A 20,190-nucleotide genomic window follows, 5' to 3' on the forward strand; every position below is an offset into this window, starting at 1 on the left:
ACGTCGAACGACGACACGACGCGACACGAGACCGTACGTCGACTACGACACACACACACACACACACACACACACACACACACATACACACGCACGCACGCAGACAGGCGATTCCTACACCCACACACGACCTAGATCTATATAAATGCGTCCACGGCTTATATACGCGCCCGACGTTTTTGTGTTCATCCATTATTTCTCAAAGGACGGAAGACCGTTTGAACTTCCATTTAGCTACCAGACTCCATCTAAATCTTTTCTCTTCAACAATCCAAAAGTTCCTTCCCCTAATTTTGATTTCGAACTGCATTTGGAGTGGTGGCGGTGGTGGTGGTGGGGGGAGGGGGTTCTACATGCAATGTGCAGCCAGAGAGAGAGAGAGAGAGAGAGAGAGAGAGAGAGAGAGAGAGAGAGAGAGAGAGAGAGAGAGAGAGAGAGAGAGAGAGAGAGAGAGAGAGAGAGAGAGAGAGAGAGAGAGAGAGAGAGAGAGAGAGAGAGAGAGAGAGAGAGATAGAGAGAGAGAGCGAAAGCCATCCGTCTCCCAGCCCCTGTGATTCACCTACGGTGTACTTGTGCTGCTTGCGCGCGAGCAGAAGTGCGCTGCATTCTCCCTAGCTCTTCATATAGACATATTGTCTTGATATTATATTCAGACCATCTCCTACTCCCTATGCTAGCTAGGCTCACGACTAACACTTCCCTATGCCACACAGAGCCACTACGAACTATCTCACGCAATGCACTTGGAACTCGGATTGGTCCTGCCCCGCTGAAATTACCCCGCTTGCTCGTATATTTGAGGGTATATACGCACACATTTCGCGTCGTATTCTCCAAATATAGGCTTGCATGTCGTAGAGAAGCATTTATCTCTAATCGAAATGCGAATGACTCGCGTCCGTATGAGTCAGTGCCACGGTGATCTGCGCGAAACGCACATTTTTGCGCGTTTATTCGATCTTAACTGAGTTCTCGGATTCAGCGCGAAACGATTAGGCGAATCCTTCAGCGACCGATAACATGAGTCATTATTCACGACTTTCGTCGAGATCACATCAACGATAAACGCTGGGCTCCTGCGGAGAAGAACTCTAAATATCCCCAAACTGTTCGCTTCAATTTGTATAAGATCACAAGCTGTTTTTGATCGATGCAAATGCGATTGTATACGATTTTCGCCAAATTAGCAATTGTCGATCCGTGATTGCAGCTTGCTCGCTGAATGAAAGCCGCTTACCACGCTGCCATTTATTACGATTTTGGTTAATTCCGACCTAATTAATATTGCGACGGCGTTTCAATCACATCACTACATGGCCATTATAACGAGCCACGCAATGCGCGGTTCGTATCGGCGCGTCGCAGAATACAAATGCATTTCGCAACAATAAAATTATCTCCATTTTCCGGTTTACATTTTGCGCGAACCGCAAATGACCCTTCGCGAGGCGATTTAAATGAAGTCGGAAATTTTTACAGCGAGCGCTTCGAGTGTGCGGCGGCGCGCGTTCGTCGCCGTGCAACGAGCAGTCGAATGCCTGCACACGCACCGTCACCGTCTCTTGTATCGGGGGATCGATCTATCAGTGGAGTTTGCCTGCCAGACTCCTACTTTAGGGCCAGTGTGACCTCTTGTGCCAGAGAAATCGCAATCTGCTAGCCATATTGATCCGCGTCTTGTTAAATTACTCGCGTACTCGGTTTAACTTTTCAGCCGCGCGCTGTCTCATGTCATTAAGTGATGGCGCAGACAGTGCTGCGCGGGTGTGTATGTGTGTGTGTGTGTGTGTGTGTGTGTGTGTGTGTGTGTGTGTGTGTGTGTGTGTGTGTGTGGTAGTATACCTAATCGCGCCGCGCGGCACTTGTGATGGAGAGGGAGAGAGGGAGAGAGGGGCAGCTATGCGTATTTACATATACGAAATACAATATTAGGACACGTGCCGTGGATGCGCGTACGGGAGAAAGACGGAGGCAAACTGAGTCACCGCGACTGGCGGGGAAGGGCAAAATGGTGGTAGTCGGGGTATTACAAGAATATTCTAGTGTATATGCGGAAAGAATGGAGTTGGATTTGGAAAGCCTCTTAACGGAAACCTGAAATGTGGCAGGTTTGGGCCGTGCGTGCGAATTGCATTTGGTTGTGTGTAGTTGGTTTTGTTAGTGAGCTAACATAATAGAGAGAGACAATGAGCTAGAGAGAGATAGGAGAGAGAACGCGCCTACGAGAAAGGGTACGTGAGTGAAAGAGAGGGAAAGAGAGAGAGATGGAGAGAGGGAGAGAGGAAAAGAGCGAACGACAAAGCGAATAATGAGGTTACACGTGGCTTCAGTTGATTAATGGTAGATGGTTGGTGGTGGCTGTTGCCCGATATATGTACTGCTCTTTCATCCCCCAACTCTCTCACTTCTCTTCTCTCTGACTTTCTTTCTCACTGTCTATTTATCTATCTTACTCTCTCGCTCTCTCTCTTTCTCTCTCTTTTTCTTTGTCTCTCTCTTTCATGCTTGCTATCTCTCGCTTTCTCTCTTCCTCTCCCGCTCTCTCCTTCTCTCACGCCCCCTCTTCTTATCTATCACCCTCCTTTCATCTCTCTTGTCCTACCATACTCCCTCTCTGTCTTCGTGTGCTACTGGTATAACATCCAGCCGTGCTAGTGCCAGCGATACACGGAGACTGATAGCTCCATGTAGGTCCCTACTGCCATCGCTGTGCTGCCACTACTGTTAATCACAGTTTGATATATTTCATCGGCGATTTATGCACATGCTAATGGAGATTGGAGGGTTGGCGCCTGAATGTTCTACCCAAGCACCGAAACGAAGAGTTTTGACGTTTTGACGACGAGTTCCGCGCTCATTCATTGTACAAATGTACGCATCACAGATGCACTCACATATAGCTCCTGTTAAGATTTTGCGTGTTCACATTTCTTCGCCAACCGCGTACAGCTGTCCTAATCATGCCCTAGAGTAGGCCGGGGTGCTTATACTGCTTACAGTCGAGGGCGATTTGAATGTAAAATTCCTTCATCGTTCGCATGCGCGCACACTAGGCGCGGTTTAACCTCGTGCGCCCGCTGCGCAATCCATATGCATATGAACGCATTATGGATTCATCATGGGTGGTGATGCGCTGATATGGTGGATGGTCGCTCTCTCTCTCTCTCCTTCTGCGTCTCTCTCTCTCTCTCTCTCTCTCTCTCTCTGCAGCATCATTCTCTCTTTCTCTCTCTCTCTCTCTCTCTCTCTCTCTCTCTCTCTCTCTCTCTCTCTCTCTCTCTCTCTCTCTCTCTCTCAACATGTCTGCGGTAACTTCTAACTTCTAACATGCACATCGGAAGTTTGTTTTGATTAATTACTTGTAATTAAGACTCTTACTTGATATTATACGGTCACATTCATAGAACTATCGCTATCGTTATCACCTGTCATAGATATCGTGTTTATCATCAATTAACGATCAATATCAATTAGCAGGCAGAATGAACGTTCTGATTTATAAAGATTTCTGTAATATCGTTGATGATATAATTTTTCGATGCTTTTCTTTGAAAAAAAAATCAGATGCGTCGATGTACGCCGTTTAAGTTGAAACAAGGCTACAAACCACTTGTAAAACCATCGTCGATAAGTGTAGCCGTCCTCAGAACACATGCGCTTATAAACATATGTACAGTAGTCTTGTCGTAACCAGTTTCGAGTGAAACTCAAACAGAAAGAGTCAATTAAGGCGAAAGAGGGGGCGAGCGAAACTTCCGAACCATAGCTATGACTTTCCCGCCGCGTACGCCTTGACTCAACGTTTCGGACAATAAGCATAATCTGTGGTCAGTAAATAAAGCTAGTTTCCGGTGCTTTATCAATGTGCAAGTCGCTACACATACATTATTCTACTAATTGGGGTCTGGTGTAAGTAAGTCGCACCCAATGGATCGTGTAATGAGTACGTGCTAGGATTAGCAGTCAAGTGTGATGCGTTTCTAGCCTGGCCGAGCCGCCGGCCCTAAACGCCGCGAGGAGGAAAGCAGAAAACACTACTCGCTTCATCACTGCCTCCGCCAAGCGTGACGCGCATGCGCAGCGCGCTCGGGCGCTGCTTAGACGCCGCGCTTTTCGCCGCCGAAATTCCGGTCAGTTTTCTGCAGGAAACTGGCGTGTAAACTATGCGTGAACAGTCGCCAGCCTGCTCGCTCGTGCTGCGTAAGGTGTTGTCACGTAAGACCTGACGGATATATATATATATACATTTATTTATACGTTCGATCTCGTGTCGACGAGAAATTAGAAGACGGCGCAATATTTTGGTAGGTGATCGGCTGGATTTACGTTCCATTTCGGTATCTTAGCGACCCCGGCGCGCAGATAAAATTCATTAATTGTGTTTTCTACCATCATGACCGTATCGAACTTTATATTGTAGCCTTATATCGGAGTTTAAACTTTTGTCTTGCGAGGTTTTTTTACTCGTATATACGTATAGAATATATCTAACACAACGAATGAGTTATGGATGCGCATGTAGCGTATTGATCGACACTGATTTTGCGTGCCTTCATGGGAATTCAGCAGCTGCATCTCTCGATATTATGTTGATTCGACAAAATGCGTTGACCCGGTGGTAAGCAACGTCGTCTCTTTCATATAATACGTCAGGACGCGTGCGGACTCAATATGTTATTTAATTCGTTTTTTTATTATTGAGCGAAATAACGTAAAATTTGAAATGGCTCGTAATTATCCAGACATAAGGTGCGACGAAGCGCGGAATTGTATGGATAAGCTTGGATAAAATAGACACCGCGCGCGAACGTACGCACGGATGCACACACAAAACCCCCCCCCCCAATATATATATATATATATATATATATATATATATATATATATAATATATATATATATGTGTGTTGTAGTTATTAGTTGGTAGTAGGTCCGTCGCACATACATAATTAGTATTAAACAAAATTAGTAAAAAAGTACAGTTGAGAGACAGGACGCGAATACTTCATGCGGTTCCCCCTGCCAGCCGGCCGGTTCCAACACAGCGTATTATTTTATCAAAGACCGAACACAGAATAATTTGATAACTGCTGTTTCGTTCCAGGCGTGTAATGACTTGGTAGACGTTTGCCATCAATTGGCCAGAGACAGCGTTTCCCATTTAGTTTTCTAAGGAGGTTATTTCCGCGAGGTTACATTTGTCACGTGATATTACTAACACACTGCGGACCTCGGGGGAGCTATTTATCGACGCTACATATTCAACAAATAAGCCACTTAAGTGTTTGCTCCAGAGCAGAAATTGCATTGAAATTCGAAAGACACCCTTGGCGCTTTCGCACATGCAACAGTTAATATCGAACGCGGAAGCCGTGGTGGCGTCGCTAAAGTTCCGTCTCGCAGGCGCCTTTCACTTCGTCAGACCGTGGATAATTTACGGACCGACCCCCAACGCGGCTAGCTCAACGTAACGGTAGCCTATGGCGCCTTCATGCGTCTTCATTACGCGCAAACAAAATCGTCCGCCGGCATCGGCTCCAATTTTCAAAGCTGCTCTTGATGCGGTCGGCTGAAGGATGAAGTTTCGGAAAGGCGCAGAACGTTGTCACAAGGCCGCGAAGGCGAGCGCAAGGTTCTGCACGTAACTAATGGTATCCGCCCCGCTGCTCTGCGGGCGCAAGATGAGGTTTTAACACGCGCGCGATCATGAGAACATGCATGAACAATCTAGAGTAATTTTGCTAGATTGCCGGGTGCTGGCGATATAATCATGCGGGCCGACGGCGGCCGGGCGTGCGGTACTGTCGACTGAGTCGATGATCACGCAGTGTGTCACACAGCACGCCGCACACATACGCACGCATCACACGCACACGCACGCCACATACAGGAAACACAACAAGCGCGCAAGCACGCCACGAGACAGCGCGTAGGCAGCGCGCGCAGCACAGACTACATGCGCAGCGATGCGCACACGCTATTTGCTTCCATCATCCGGTATCGCCGTTTAGCAATCGACGTGCTCCACGTTCTTTTATCCTCTCTAGTTTATATTAATTTTATATTGAACTCCTCTCTCTCTCAACGCACACCCACACACGGATGCACCCACCACGTTCACACACGCATATACACACGCACGCACGCGCCACACACGCTACACGCCCAAACGCGCAGGTGACCGCGGAAAGCATACCGACATCTGACCTTAAATACTCTGTTATGTATACACAGTTGACGCATTGTTCACCGTAAAACCGCCAGCGTGAGCACTGTTATGCGGAGACAGAGTCCACTGTTAATCGTGCGCACGCAATATTTCCACACATCTGACCGACGGCGTCCACAAAATTTCGTCGAACACCATTGTCAATGAAGATTTACTGTTGTAATTCACGCCATGTGGCGTATCCGGTCGGCCTGCTTGTGGCGGCCGCCCGCGCAGGAAAGTGGTGCTTGGCGTGGTCTGCTGAGAATCAGGTAGAGGGTAATGACAGAGAACGGTTTCTGCGTGCTTGTGACTCTGAAGCGCACATGACATGGCGTACGCGGAGTTTACGTTAGTTTCTCACTCGAACCGACGGCTTGTGGTAGAGGCATCGCTTTTCGCGTTGCTCGCCACAAAACCAGACAGTGCCATTAACAGGCAATGGCCACCATTGCTGTGATACATCCGTGTGATCGGTGTGCAGTAATCGTGTGAAACACGATAATGGCGATGATTGTACCGATAGCTTCACTATGAAACTTATTGATATTGATTTGATTGATATGATTTGAATTGGACAATGCGTCGGAATTACTGCCCCAAAATGATTACTGCAAAACCTTAGTTCGCAATGACAATGAAACTTAGTCGCGATTGGCAGCGACTGGAAAAGTGATATAGAAGCTGTAGTGTGGGCGAATTCCATGGGTGGGTGGAATTGGTTACATATAGCTGAAAAATTACGGTGGTTATACATTTTGAATAATAACCACATCTATGGAATATAATGAATAAATGTTTGATTATTATCTATTATATTGATCTGGTTTCCTGTGTATTTTAGCAGACGATATGTTTTTATTTTCTCCTACAATTAGTAGGGCGTCACTGCAGCTTACCGCCTTCCTCCCACCGAGGTTGTGGCCCCCGGGTGCGTGACACACATGCTTGCCAGCTTATGTCGCTTGACAAGTTGATTCCTGATTGTGTACAGACTGCGCCCGCGCGGTGGCTAAATTCTCATTAGAGGACCACTGGCAGGCGGCGGGCTGCTGTGGCCGTTCGGCGTACCGTTTGGCATCGCAGTGTAGAAAGGCGGCACCGTTCGCTCCCTGCGTGCGAATCAACCCAACGCGCTTGTGGTTATATTCGCGTGGTGTCGTCGCCACGGCGACCACGTGTTTGTGCAATCACCTCGGTTCGTGCGTCGCGCGCGTGCGGTGCGCGTGTGCCAGTATGTATGCGCGCGTCTGTGTATGGGTATGTGCATCGTGCTTTTGCCTGTGTATGTTTCTGTGTATGTGTATGTGCCATACGTAGGGCTATGCATAGGCGCGCGCTGTGTCCGTGCTGGATGAGAGGTGCGTCCTGTGTTGCGATCTTGAAAAAAAAACGATCGAGCAAGCTCAGGCCAAGAGGCCTTGTTTATAATTACGGCTCGTGTCAATTTATACTCGACGAATTTGCGGGTTTAATCGTTACTGGATGTGTCACATCATCCTCAACGGTCCGCGTTTACAGCATCCTTGTACGGAAGGTAGCCTAACCGCGCATGATCCGGGAATACATCTTTCTTAGGGCCACATAGACGGCCTATTGAATCAAGCGAGAATGCCGGCGATAACTGCTCCCCGGTCCGATCTGTTGATCTATCGTAGGCATGTAGCACTTGCTTCTGTGTCGGAAGACAACTACTGCGCCGGTCGTTTAGCGCGGTCATAGAAAATAAGCCAGGCGTTCCGCGGTCCGGTGGGGTAGGCTAAGTGTAAACAAAATGAATAGGGACACGCGGTGTGTGCTGCCAGGCCGCATACTCGGAGGGGGGGGGGGCGCATTCAGCTCCAGCGCGCGCATGCACACGACGCGACCGGCACACACCCACGCACCAGCAGCAATAGACGAAAGTGAAGAATGGCGAGAGAGCGAGATACCGACAAATATAATAAAATATTTTAACGAACACAGCAGTACTGCACATTTGCAAAAAAAGCATTAGTGTGTTTATCATTTGTTCACTTGAATTCGCATACCCTGCACCAGGCTATGGATGTATATAAGCTCACATTGTGATATATGATGATAACTATGGATGTATATAAGCTCACATATATACAGCTCACATATGCTGTAAATACTTGTTTCATATTTTCATTTGAAACGCATTTTATATGATATACATCGTAAGTTAACGAGTAAGAAGAGCAAGGCCGTGTGCTGGTTGCAGCTAACGAGGAGGCTACGGGGGGGATTTTCTCCCTAGACCAATGTAGATATTGTTACATGGCCAATGGCGAACTTCCGCGGTGAACTGCTAGAACACAAACAGCACGTGGCTTTGTCGCCTAGGCAAATGAGTTAACTACGACGGCCCTGGTAGCTGATATCAAGAGCGTATAAAGAAGGTAATGCTGATATTCATCGATTGTACCAATAGTGCGGGTTTCTTCTCGTGATAATAATTACTACTGATTAATCTAAGATGGTCATCAATATGCTCGTAAACACAGACGATCTCTTAGTCGCGATAGTAGATGTGTGCGGTATCTCTTAGTTGAGTAGGCATCCTAAAGAAATGGCGCGTTAAAACAGTGAAGCGGCCACGCGTGTTAGGCTGTTGTTATAACAGAAATTTTATACAATAAACGCCGTCTGGAGAAGCAAGGTCGAAGGGTCTTCACGATCTTTCATGAAAACCGAAAGAGCTTTATAGATGTACATAGCCGCCCGCCTTGCCTGGCGCCAAGTCAAAACATCACATAACTTACTAGTAACTCTTCGATCGACAGCCGCGCGTAAATGTTTATGTAGGCGTGTAACTGTTATACGCAGGGCCTGGCGGCTGCGAGATATGTAGTAATTGTCCACGCCGTTCTGCAGGGTTAGCAGACGGTATATACACCGGTCATCGCTGCATGTCGCAATTCAGATGGGTCGCGTGGCAGCTAGAACGAGCGAGCCGCCATCCACCATCTTTGATTTGACGTCATAGCGCGTGCGAGCGGCGTACTGACATTGTTGCTCTCTGCAATGAGTAATATATATAAATAAAATAATATATATATAATTATATATAAATAATATGCGATACGGTGCTGATCCGACCAAACCATATGGCGGTTCTCGAGATGTCACGTGTCAGTCATGAATACCCAGGCTTAGATGACATGATACTCCACAGACTCCGATGGCAAATATTGGATAAAAAACGGAGTGGGTAAAGCTATGATGTTCCGTCAGGGTCGTCTATAGCTTCTTTACAGTATTAAATAAAATTATGAAATTGGAATAACCGCGTCCTTCCAAAGCCGCCTACGTAAGTATCGTGTGCGTTTACGACTCTCTAGATTTTCACTACGTTCCTGTTACATCTACATGATGCGCCCTTCACGTTGTCCCATCTTCTCGCCCGAAATTGACGCCAATTCTCATTATAGTGTCCCCACAATCTCTACCATGCCCCCAAAACTCAACCCTGTCTCCCATCCAAACCTTTAGCCATGTTCCCCACCCAAATCTTCGCCATGTTCTCGTCAAACCTTAACCATGCACCCCTCTAATCTTCAATACCGCTTTCAACCCTTGACAACGTTCTGCAAACGCTGTGCCAGCTGATATCACTGCAGATCGTTTCAGGGCGTGCTTGCTTGCTTCCCGCGCGTGCGTGAATGCTCGCAGCCGCGCGCGTCTGGCGGTGAGCGGCGGTCGCCGACGATGCCGCATGCCTGCGCGTAGCGTGATAGTCTGACATACGCCAGTCTCTCGTCTGCTGAAACCGCCGCACAATAAGCGCAGCCACGGCTGAAAGCACGTCCGTGTTCGCGCGAGACGCGCGTGCTTCAACAACCGCGAGCATGCGTTAGGATCCGACGACGCACACGCATTGAGTAGTGCCTCCGCTCCAACTCTCGTCAACATCTCCACGTACGTGGGGCGCTGGCATCAGCAATGGGCCGACGTTGAAGATGTGCACATAATAAGGCGTGAATTTACGGTGTATATATATATATGGCTATATATATATACAGTCGAGCATAACCGTGCGCGATAAAGATAACCGTGCGCGATAAAAACGCTTTTATTCAAGGCTTATACGAGCACAGCAGCTGACGCAATAGGAGCGCTAAATGAGCAAAGAAGCAAGCACCTCTCGCACGCACCCATCACGCGTGAGTGATGCAGCAGCGGGTGTACACGTGTCGTTGTATGGCGTGCGTCGTGTTGAGCGCATTAGGGTCTAGACAACATGCTGAGACGGCCATTGCCCGCCCCCGCCGCTGCCGCCGCTCCGCCTCCGCGTTTTTCCGATCGATGCTCACACGCGTGTCTTTCTACTTGCCAGACCACGAATCGTGACGTAACAGATCTGCGCTCGCATCTAAAAGCGGTTAGAGGGTGTTGCAGCAGCGAGGACTCGTCGCTACCGCGATACACACTGCAGTGACGACGCACGTGTCGACAAAAGCAGCGTATAGTCGGGACCTGCCGGCTGTGGACACAGCGCGCACGCACGCGGGGTTGTTGTGTAAATAGCTGTTGGGTGAGTGGACTGCGTGCAGCGCGCGCACACACACACGCCATGGCCGTCATCGTGCCTGGTACGACAGTTGACTGTCGCTGTCTCTGCTGACGTCACTCGCCGCACTGGCGTCGCGGTGAATCGGTTCTTCCTGTCACGTGATCACACGACCGATTGCGATATCATGCGTACACAGAATCGAAACCAAGTCGCCACCGAACTGGATGCCGCGGTAAGTGTGTGACACATGTATATATATATATATATATATATATATATTATATCAAGAGCTTATAATAACTTAGGTTTATAATACCTTAGGTATACCTAGGTTTTATAAGCTCTTGATCGATATATATATATATACTAATAATATATAGAGAGAGAGAGAGAGAGAGAGAGAGAGGGGGGTAGTGGGGTCAGGTGTCGCCCAGCCACATGCTGTGGTTGAGTTACAATGCAAGGATCTTATGACGGATGCTTGCATATATGATGCTGCGATTACACGCTAGCTGCGCGCACTACCTACTTATTACAGATGTTACGTGTCCGTATTAGAAATGTCGTCGGTTTGTAGTTACTACCAGTGAACGTGAACGTGTAGGCGCTAGTGAACATTTAGGTTAACGATGAAAATATACATCCTATACGTATTATAAACATTGCGGGTGATGGACTGTGTGTGCGTATAAGGTTATAAATGTTATTATACTAGTACGGTTAGATGTCGGGGTATTTACATATCTCGTCACGCGCGTGCGCACTCGCCCTAAACCAGTGACCATAAATAGTGTTGGTCTCTTATTGTCTACCAGCAGTAAAATATTTTTAAACGCTTTTCGTCCCAAATAACAGGAATTAGCTAATCCGTTGTAAGCGGTCCATGATAATTATTGTGTGAGGTATACGGGCAATTCAAATGATCCTGGCTTGAGATCAGCTTCATGATAAACCATTAGGTTTATGTTATCTGCACGACGAATTTAGTTTATGAGTTACATGTTTAGTTGATGAGGAAGTATGCTCTGTAGACTGTATATTAGGGGTTTTATCCATTTTGACAAAGAATAATTAGATAGTTATTTCAGCCTAATGCCATATTTTTCTATACATCAAAATTTCAGAAGAAACTGTGATAGTTTCCATTGTAATTAAAGGTTTTCACCAATAAATAATCAAATAGCGTAAAGATGCGATCGATCCTAACGTTCTTCCCAACAAAAAATCCAACATTCACTTTGACTGTGGCTGTCATTTTTTTTTATCTCGCACGGCATTCGGAGATTTCGCAGACGCGGCGACCCGAATTGACCAACGTGCAGAGATCTAATTGGTGGCTTACAGAAGGAAGCCTAGCTAGCGCTGCATTATGGCGCTACACACCTGCTCTCTGCCCACTCACTAAAAGCAGCGGTTTGGTGGCAACATATGCGCACACACTACCGAGATGCTAATTCTCTTCAAACTGGCTGCTCTAAAATGAAACATAAAAAACGTGTAAAAATCAATGTCAATAAAAACATGCAAAAACAAATAATTGTTTACAACCGTTGCCCTCTGGCGGACTGCCCTCGATCATTCATATAGTCTTCATAAGAACAAGATATTAATGAGCTTGAGATCTAAAAATTAAACTCATGCAACATTTAGTTTATTTTAGCGAAATGCGCGGTTAATGTACTAAAACACTATATATTATGAACCGCCAAGCGGAAAATTATCTCTCTTGGCGTAGGCCTAATTAGTAAGATCGTTCTTTTTGCATTGAACGTGTAGTGAACATGCAATCATGCCGTAACTATAATTCAATGCCTCGTCCAAGTTCCTCTAACTCTCGCTTTAGTCTGTCCTTGTATCTGTTCCAGTTTCATTTCATGATGGTATGCGAAGGGGGGGGGCTACGCTAAAACGGAGAAAAGAACAAAAATATTATTGCAAACTACCGGGACCGTTTTCATGCGCAGCCGATGCATGCGGCCGGTGACATTTAAGAGCTTATCACGTAAATTTAATTAAAATTTTATAATAGATACTGAATTTGTCCACTGTTCGACTCGGCGATTGCTTGTTTCTTCATGTTTCAATAATCGGTGAGATTTCGCCCCGCATAGGCCTACCGCACGTTTTCTTCCCCCGCTGTAGTGACGGAATCGAGTGGTGCGAACTAGAATCAGCGCGTCTGCTTCTGCTGCCTGCTATACTGCAGCAGAAGTCGCATAATACCAAGAGCATATAAAGAAGGGTTATTTCTTTATATGCTCTTGATAATACGTAGGCGGAGCGCTAATTCCCGCGAAAACAGTAACAACAAATATTTTCGGAGAACTTTTTCTTTCACAGATTATCGCAGTAATTATTTTATTCCGCGAAGTAGTATAACAGAGAGGGGCTCTGTATATACGCAACGCGTAGGCGCCGAGAGATAGCTAGCTAGCCTCCGCATCGTGCGCCCACACCTAGCGCCATTTGCGCTAGACTCTAGTTTAGACTCTAGTTAGATTAGTACTCTTATGACCTTTTTTGTTCAACCACGAACGCGAGCCGTCTTGGGAACGTTTCCACTGGTTGGTTTCTGCTACAGTCAGCATTAGAGTGTCTATGGTGGCGGTAACTGTTCCAACATAACGATATATTATAAGTTTCCCATTGTTTGTCTTCTAACGTCGTAAAGTTTACGTCTTAGCAAACATGTAGCGGAACTGCTCCCCAACTAAATACATACGAGTAAGAAACAGCGACTGTTTGACTTTGCATGCAATACTGCACACGACACCATGCATTGGGTGTACTGATTGCGAAAGAGGCCGGCCACTTAAATCGACATTTTTTACAATTTACAGAAAGTCTTTACACTGCGTCGCACTATGTTATGGGCACCTACAGCATATACGGAGCCTATATTCACGCTCAACTTCACTATATATATATATATATATTTGCATGTCGCAATTCAGATGGGTCGCGTGGCAGCTAGAACGAGCGAGCCGCCATCCACCATCTTTGATTTGACGTCATAGCGCGTGCGAGCGGCGCACTGACATTGTTGCTCTCTGCAATCAGTAATATATATAAATAAAATAATATATATATAATGTGTGTGGTGTTATATTTGGGATGCGTCGCACATATTACGTATGCATAATTAGTATTAAACAAATTTAAGTAAAAAGTAAGTTGAGAGACAACGCGATACTCTTGCGGTTCCCCGTGCCAGCCGCCCTGTTCCAACTCAGCGTATTATTTTATCAAAGAAGCGAACACAAATATTTTGATAACTGCTGTTTCGTTCCAGGCGTGTAAGACTTGTAGACGTTTGCCATCAATTGGCCGAGACACTTTCCATTTATAAGGAGTTATTTCCGTCGAAGGTTACATTTGTCACGTGATATTACTAACACATGCGGACCTCGGGGGAGTATTTATCGACGCTACATTTCAACAAAATAAGCACGTAACGTGTTTGCTCCAAGCAAATGCATGAAATCGAAAGAAACCCTTTGGCGCTTTCGCACATGCAAGTTATAATCGAAGCGCGGAAGCCGTGGGTGGCGTTCCTAAAGTTTCCGTCTCGAGCCGCTTTCACTTCGTCAGACCGTGGATAATTTACGGACCGACCCCCAACGCGCTACCTCAACGTAACGTAGCCTATTGCGCTTCATGCGTATTTCATTACGCAAACAAATGTCCGCCGCATCGCTCCAATTTCAAAGCTGTCTGGATGCGGTCGGGCTGAAGGATGAAGTTTCATGGAAAGCGAGAACGTTGTCAACAGGCCCGAAGGCCGAGCGCAATTTGGCACGTACTAATGGTAAACCCGCCCCGGCTCTCTCGGGCGCAGGATGAGGTTTTAACAGCGCGCGCGATCATAAGAACATGGATTAACAATCTAGAGTAATTTGCTAGATTGCCGGGTGCTGGCGATAAATCATGCGGGTCGACGGCGGCCGGGCGTGCGGTACTGTCGACTGAGTCGATGATCATCGAGTGTGTCTACACACGCACGCACGCACACATACGCACGCATGCACACGCACACGCACGCACATACAGAAACACACACGCGCGCAAGCACGCACAAACACGCGTAGGCACGCGCGCACACAGACATACATGCGCGCATGCGCACACGCTATTGCTTCCATCATCCCGGTATCCCGTTAGCAATCGACGTGGTCCCGTTCTTTTATCCTCTCTAGTTATATTTATTTTATTATTGAACTCCTTCTCTCTCTCAAACACACCCACACACGGATGCACCCACACACTCACACACGCATATACACACGCGCACACACGTACACGCACGCGCAGGTGACCGCGGAAAGCTAACCGACATCTCGACCTTAAATATCTGTTATGTATACACAGTTGACGCATTGTTCACCGTAACCGCCCAGGCTGTGAGCACTGTTATTGCGAGACAGAGTCACTGTTATCGTGCGCACCAATATTGTCCACACATCTGACCGACGCGTCCACAATTCTCGTTACGAACACCTTTTCACATGAAGATTACTGTTGTAATCAACGCCATGTGCGCGTATCCGGTCGCCTGCTTGTGGCGTGCCCCGCAGAAGTGGTGCTTGGTCGTGGTCGTGTAGAATCAGGTAGAGGGTAATGACAGAGAACGGTTTCTGACGATGCTTGTGACTTGAAGCGCACATGACATGGCGTACGCGGAGGTTTACGTTAGTTTCTCTCTGAACCGGATCGGCTGTGTAGAGGCATCGCTTTTCGCGTTGCTCGACAACAAAAACAGACAGTGCATTAACAGCAATGGCCACCCATGCTGTGATACATCGTGGATCGGTGGTGCAGTAACGTGTGAAGACACGATATGCGATTATTGTACCCGATAGCTTCACTATTGAAACTATTGATATTGATTTGATTGATATTGATTGAATTGGACAATGCGTGCGAATTACTGCAAATGATTACTGCAAAACTTAGTGCTGCAATGACAATGAAACTTAGTTCGCGATGGCACGACTGAAAAGTATATAGAGCTGTAGTGTGAGCGAATTCCATGGGTGGGTGGAATTTGGTTACATATAGCTGAAAAATTACGGTGGATACATTTTTGAAATAAATAACCTACATCTATGGATATAATGAATAAATTATTTTGATTTATTATCTATTATATTTGATCTTGGTTTCCTGTATTTAGCAGACATATTTTTTTTATTTTCTTCTACAATTTAGTAGGTGGTCCATGCAGCTTCCGCCTTCCTCCCACCGAGGTCTGTGGCCCCGGTGTGCGTGACACACATGCTTGCAGCTTATGTCGCTGACAGTTGATTCCTGATTGTGTACAGACTGGCCGCGCGGTTGGCTAATTCATTAGAGGAACCTGGAGCGGCTGGTGCTGTGGGTTCGGCGTACCGTTTGGCATCGCAGTGTGAAAGGCGACCGTCGCTCCGCGTGCGAATCAACCAACGGCTTGTTTATATTCGCGTGGCTGTCGTCGCCACGGCGACCACGTGTTGTGCAATCACCGTACGTTCGTGCGTGCGCGCGTGCGTGCGCGTGTGCGCGTATGTATCGGTGTCTGTGTATGGGTATGTGCATGTGCATTTTGCATGTGTATGTTTCTGTGTATGTGTATGTGCATACGTAGGCCTATGTATATGCGCGCGTGTGTCCGTGTGGATGAGAGGTGCGTCTGTGTTGTGATTCTTGGAAAAAAAACCGATCGAGCAAGCAGGCCAAGCGGCCCTTGTTTATAATTTACGGCCTCGTGTCAATTTATATCTCGACGAATTTGCCGGGGTTTATCGTTACTGGATGTGTCACATCAATCCTCAACGGTCCCGTTACAGCATCCTTGTACGGAACGGTACCTAACCGCATGATCCGGGAATACATCTTTCTTAGGGCCACCTAGAGGCGATTAATAACAGAATGCCGCGATAACTGCTCCGTCCGATCTGTTGTCTATCGTAGGCCATGTAGCCACTGCTTCTTGTCGGAAACAACTACTCGCCCGTCAGTTTAGCGCGTCATAGAAATATAGCAGCGTTCCGCGTCCGGTGGGGTAGCTATATGTAAACAAAATGAATAGGGACACGCGGTGTGTGCTTGCAGGCGCATACTCGGAGGGGGGGGGGCGCATTCACTCCAGCGCGCGCATGCACACGCGGACGCACACACCCACGCACACACAGATAGAGAAAGTGAAAGAGCGAGAGAGCGAGATACCCACAAATAAATAGAAATATTTTAACGACACAGCAGTATGCACATTTGCAAAAAAACATTAGTGTGTTTATCATTTGTTCATTGAATTCCGCATACCTGCACACAGGCTATGGATGTATATAAGCTCACATTGTGATACTATGTATGATACTATGGATGTATATAAGCTCACATATATAAGCTCACATTGTGTAAAACTTTGTTTTCATATTTTCATTTGAAACGCATTTTTTCCATCCATCCATCCATCCATCCATCCATCCATCCATCCATCCATCCATCCATCCATCCATCCATCCATCCATCCATCAATCCATCCATCCATCCATCCATCCATCCATCCATCCATCTATCCATCCATCCATCCATCCATCCATTTATCCATCCATCTATCCATCCATCCATCCATCCATCCATCCATCCATCCATCCATCTATCCATCCATCCATCCTGTCTTTCCGTTTCTACCTTTTTCCCCACACTTATCCACCAGTCGACCTTTTTTTTCTCTTTTTTGCGTGTCTGTCCGCCTATCTGTCTGGTTGCCATTCGTACGTCCGTCCGTTTATATTTGTTCGTCTCTGGGTCTTTCTCTTTATGTCTGGCGGCCTGACTGGACTGGCTGGTTGTCTGTCTGTTTAACTTACTCGCTCCCTTTTTCTCTCTCCTGCCTCGTTTCTGCTTCAGACTACGCCTACGTTAGTGTCTCGCATTGGAAATGCATAGCAAAGTAAGAATGTTATTATCTAGCGTAAGAACTCCAGACAGTCGGAGAGAAAGAATATTTCAATACATACGACATGTTTTTCTTAATAAATAAAACTGCAGAGTTCTGTTTCGCTTTTCCGCGTGATCGATCGTGACATGCGAAATAATCGATATCTAACCATAAAACAATTACGTAATAGAGGCGATAAAATGTTGATGTATATAAAACTCTCTTTTTTCAGTTTCGTTCCTATAGCACATGCACCGCTAGCGAAACAAAGTCATTATAAGGTTGCAAAACGATACGCGTATACTCTGTGTATATGTCACTGATACCCAGAGCATTTGTCAACGGCATGTGAAAACAGCAGTTGTCTGTTTTCTCAAAAATTGGTAGCCGTTTGGTTTGTTCATCCGATCCATTGCCGACATATATTCAACGCATCGGAATCATTCGGTTATACTGCAAATATTCTAAATTGAGTTTTTATTTTTATAACGCTAACATTCCCGAGGGAGGCGCTATTGATTTTAGTACCGACATCGAAAAGGATATGTCTGGTCTGGACTGCCTCTTGGGGACTAGACATCATCATCCGACTGATGATGTAAACGGTGTAAAGCAAACTCAGCGCAGACTTGACATTTGGCAATATATTACCAACTCCAAAGGGGAGTCAGAACCAGGCAGACATATATATATATATATATGTATATATATATATATATCTCTCTCTCTCTATATTGAGGGGGGGGGGTGCTCGGTGGCCGGAGGATAGAATGATAGATGCGTGATATCATCAGCGATGGCCGTGTGTGTCTCCGTCTACACAAGCGTTACTAGTCAAAACATGGAAACGAATAAAGGCAATTACGACACGTAACAACACGCGCAACAGCTGCTAGCTAATCTTATTCTCGCTCTTTTCTGGGTCGCTATTTATGTTGGCAGTTTCCACAGAGGCGCTGCCGTTGCCGTCGCCGCTGCTCCGGCCGTGTTTTGCTCTTTGTATCGCCAAATTACTGAGTAGAGTGCATTGCTACTGCCAGACGCAACCCTAGTCACGATCTAACACAGGAAATTCCGAAAAAAAGTGTTAAACTCCGGCTTGTCTTGCGGGCGGTCTTGTCATATGTTGCTTCATGAGTTGTTCAGGCGTTGCTCTTTGCACTTGTTGTCGTGTTTTTTGGGCGTGTAGAATATCTGCTAGGTCGTGTTATGGCTTCAGCAGATGGAGCAGTTATGAAGATACCTGTCTTATGCGCGCGGTGTGCGCATGCGTGCTTGTGGGCGGGTGGATGCATATGTGTGCGTGCCTGTGGGCACATACGTGCACGCGCGTGTGCGTGCGTGCGCGTGGGCTCGTGTGTGTACGCGTGTCTTCGTGCGCGCGTGTGTATATATACGCACATCTCAACAACGCGTAGCTCTGGTTTGTTTTCGCGGATGTTTTGAGACACGTCGCATAATGTGTGCAGCATACGCGTGCGCGCCTGCAGGCGCGAAACATTAGAATTACTACGCTGTTATTAGTCTAGAAAACTCTACGTCTGCCGTATAAACACCGACTAACGTTCAGCAGCCCACGCTTCCCTCGAGACACAGGCGGTACTTCGCGGTAGCGTTTGTAACCACTAAGACACAAGAACATGTATTACACCTACGCATAGAATTATATATAGGCCTATATATATATAGGCCTATATATATATATATATATATATAGGCCTATAAGGGTGGATAGATTTCCGAACAAAGGCCATTATGTTTGCGGGAAACTATAATGCTTCTTGCAATCAGCACTTGGCGGTATGTAATCGGGTGCCCCACTTTCTCTATCAACATTCGATCGTTTCTAACACCCTTACAACAGGCGGACTCGCGCGGATGTTGTCACAACCACGTAAATGAACGCCATGAAGCCATGATTTTTTCAATATCCCACCCGTCGCCCATTTATAAATTTTTCGCCTGCAGGGCTGCGTCTGGAATAATGTGAGCCATTTATAAAAAACGCTTGTCTTATATATCACATAATTTTTTACACATTCTTTTTGACAGCGCGGCATCTGGATTCTTTCAAATCAAATATCGAAGGCGGCGAATAGTTATATTTGTAACAGCTGGTCCTGTAACATTTCATGTCGACTTAGTTTCGCAACTACATATGTAAATTCGCAAGAACACATTATACGTGTTGACATGTTGACATGTTGTTGAGGTTCGGTTGATATCTTCGTTGTGACGAGGCAATAACAGTCTGATGGATTTTAGCGTCAATTGAAAGACGAACGCAACACTAACCTGACTATATATCCTTATCGAATGTGAGGATGACCATCCTAGCGTATAACCCTTGCTGTTACGTGAGTAATGTAAACGTAAACATTACGTCTTGTAACGTAATGTCTTACGGGTTCTCTCTTCCTCTCTCTCTCGCTCTTTTTTTCTCCCCTTTCTCAATCTCCCTCCCCCCTCTCTCTCTCTCTCTGTCTGTCTATCTATCTATCTATCTATCTATCTATCTATCTATCTATCTATCTATCTATCTAT

At 46.4% G+C, this 20,190-nt stretch overlaps 1 protein-coding gene across 1 annotated transcript in view; it reads left to right on the top strand.

The window, feature by feature from the left end:
- The first annotated feature begins 4,157 nt into the window (after positions 1–4,157).
- LOC106820112 (matrix metalloproteinase-21-like) overlaps positions 4,158–20,190 on the top strand; it is a 33,366-nt gene continuing 17,333 nt past the window's right edge. The window contains exon 1 of the mRNA XM_014824667.1: positions 4,158–4,304. The gene's annotated coding sequence lies outside the window, so the exon portion shown is untranslated. The remainder of the gene's footprint in view (positions 4,305–20,190) is intronic.

The sequence above is a fragment of the Priapulus caudatus genome, unplaced genomic scaffold (assembly GCF_000485595.1).
Source record: "Priapulus caudatus unplaced genomic scaffold, Priapulus_caudatus-5.0.1 Scaffold40, whole genome shotgun sequence".
NCBI classification, from domain to species: domain Eukaryota; kingdom Metazoa; phylum Priapulida; class Priapulimorpha; order Priapulimorphida; family Priapulidae; genus Priapulus; species Priapulus caudatus.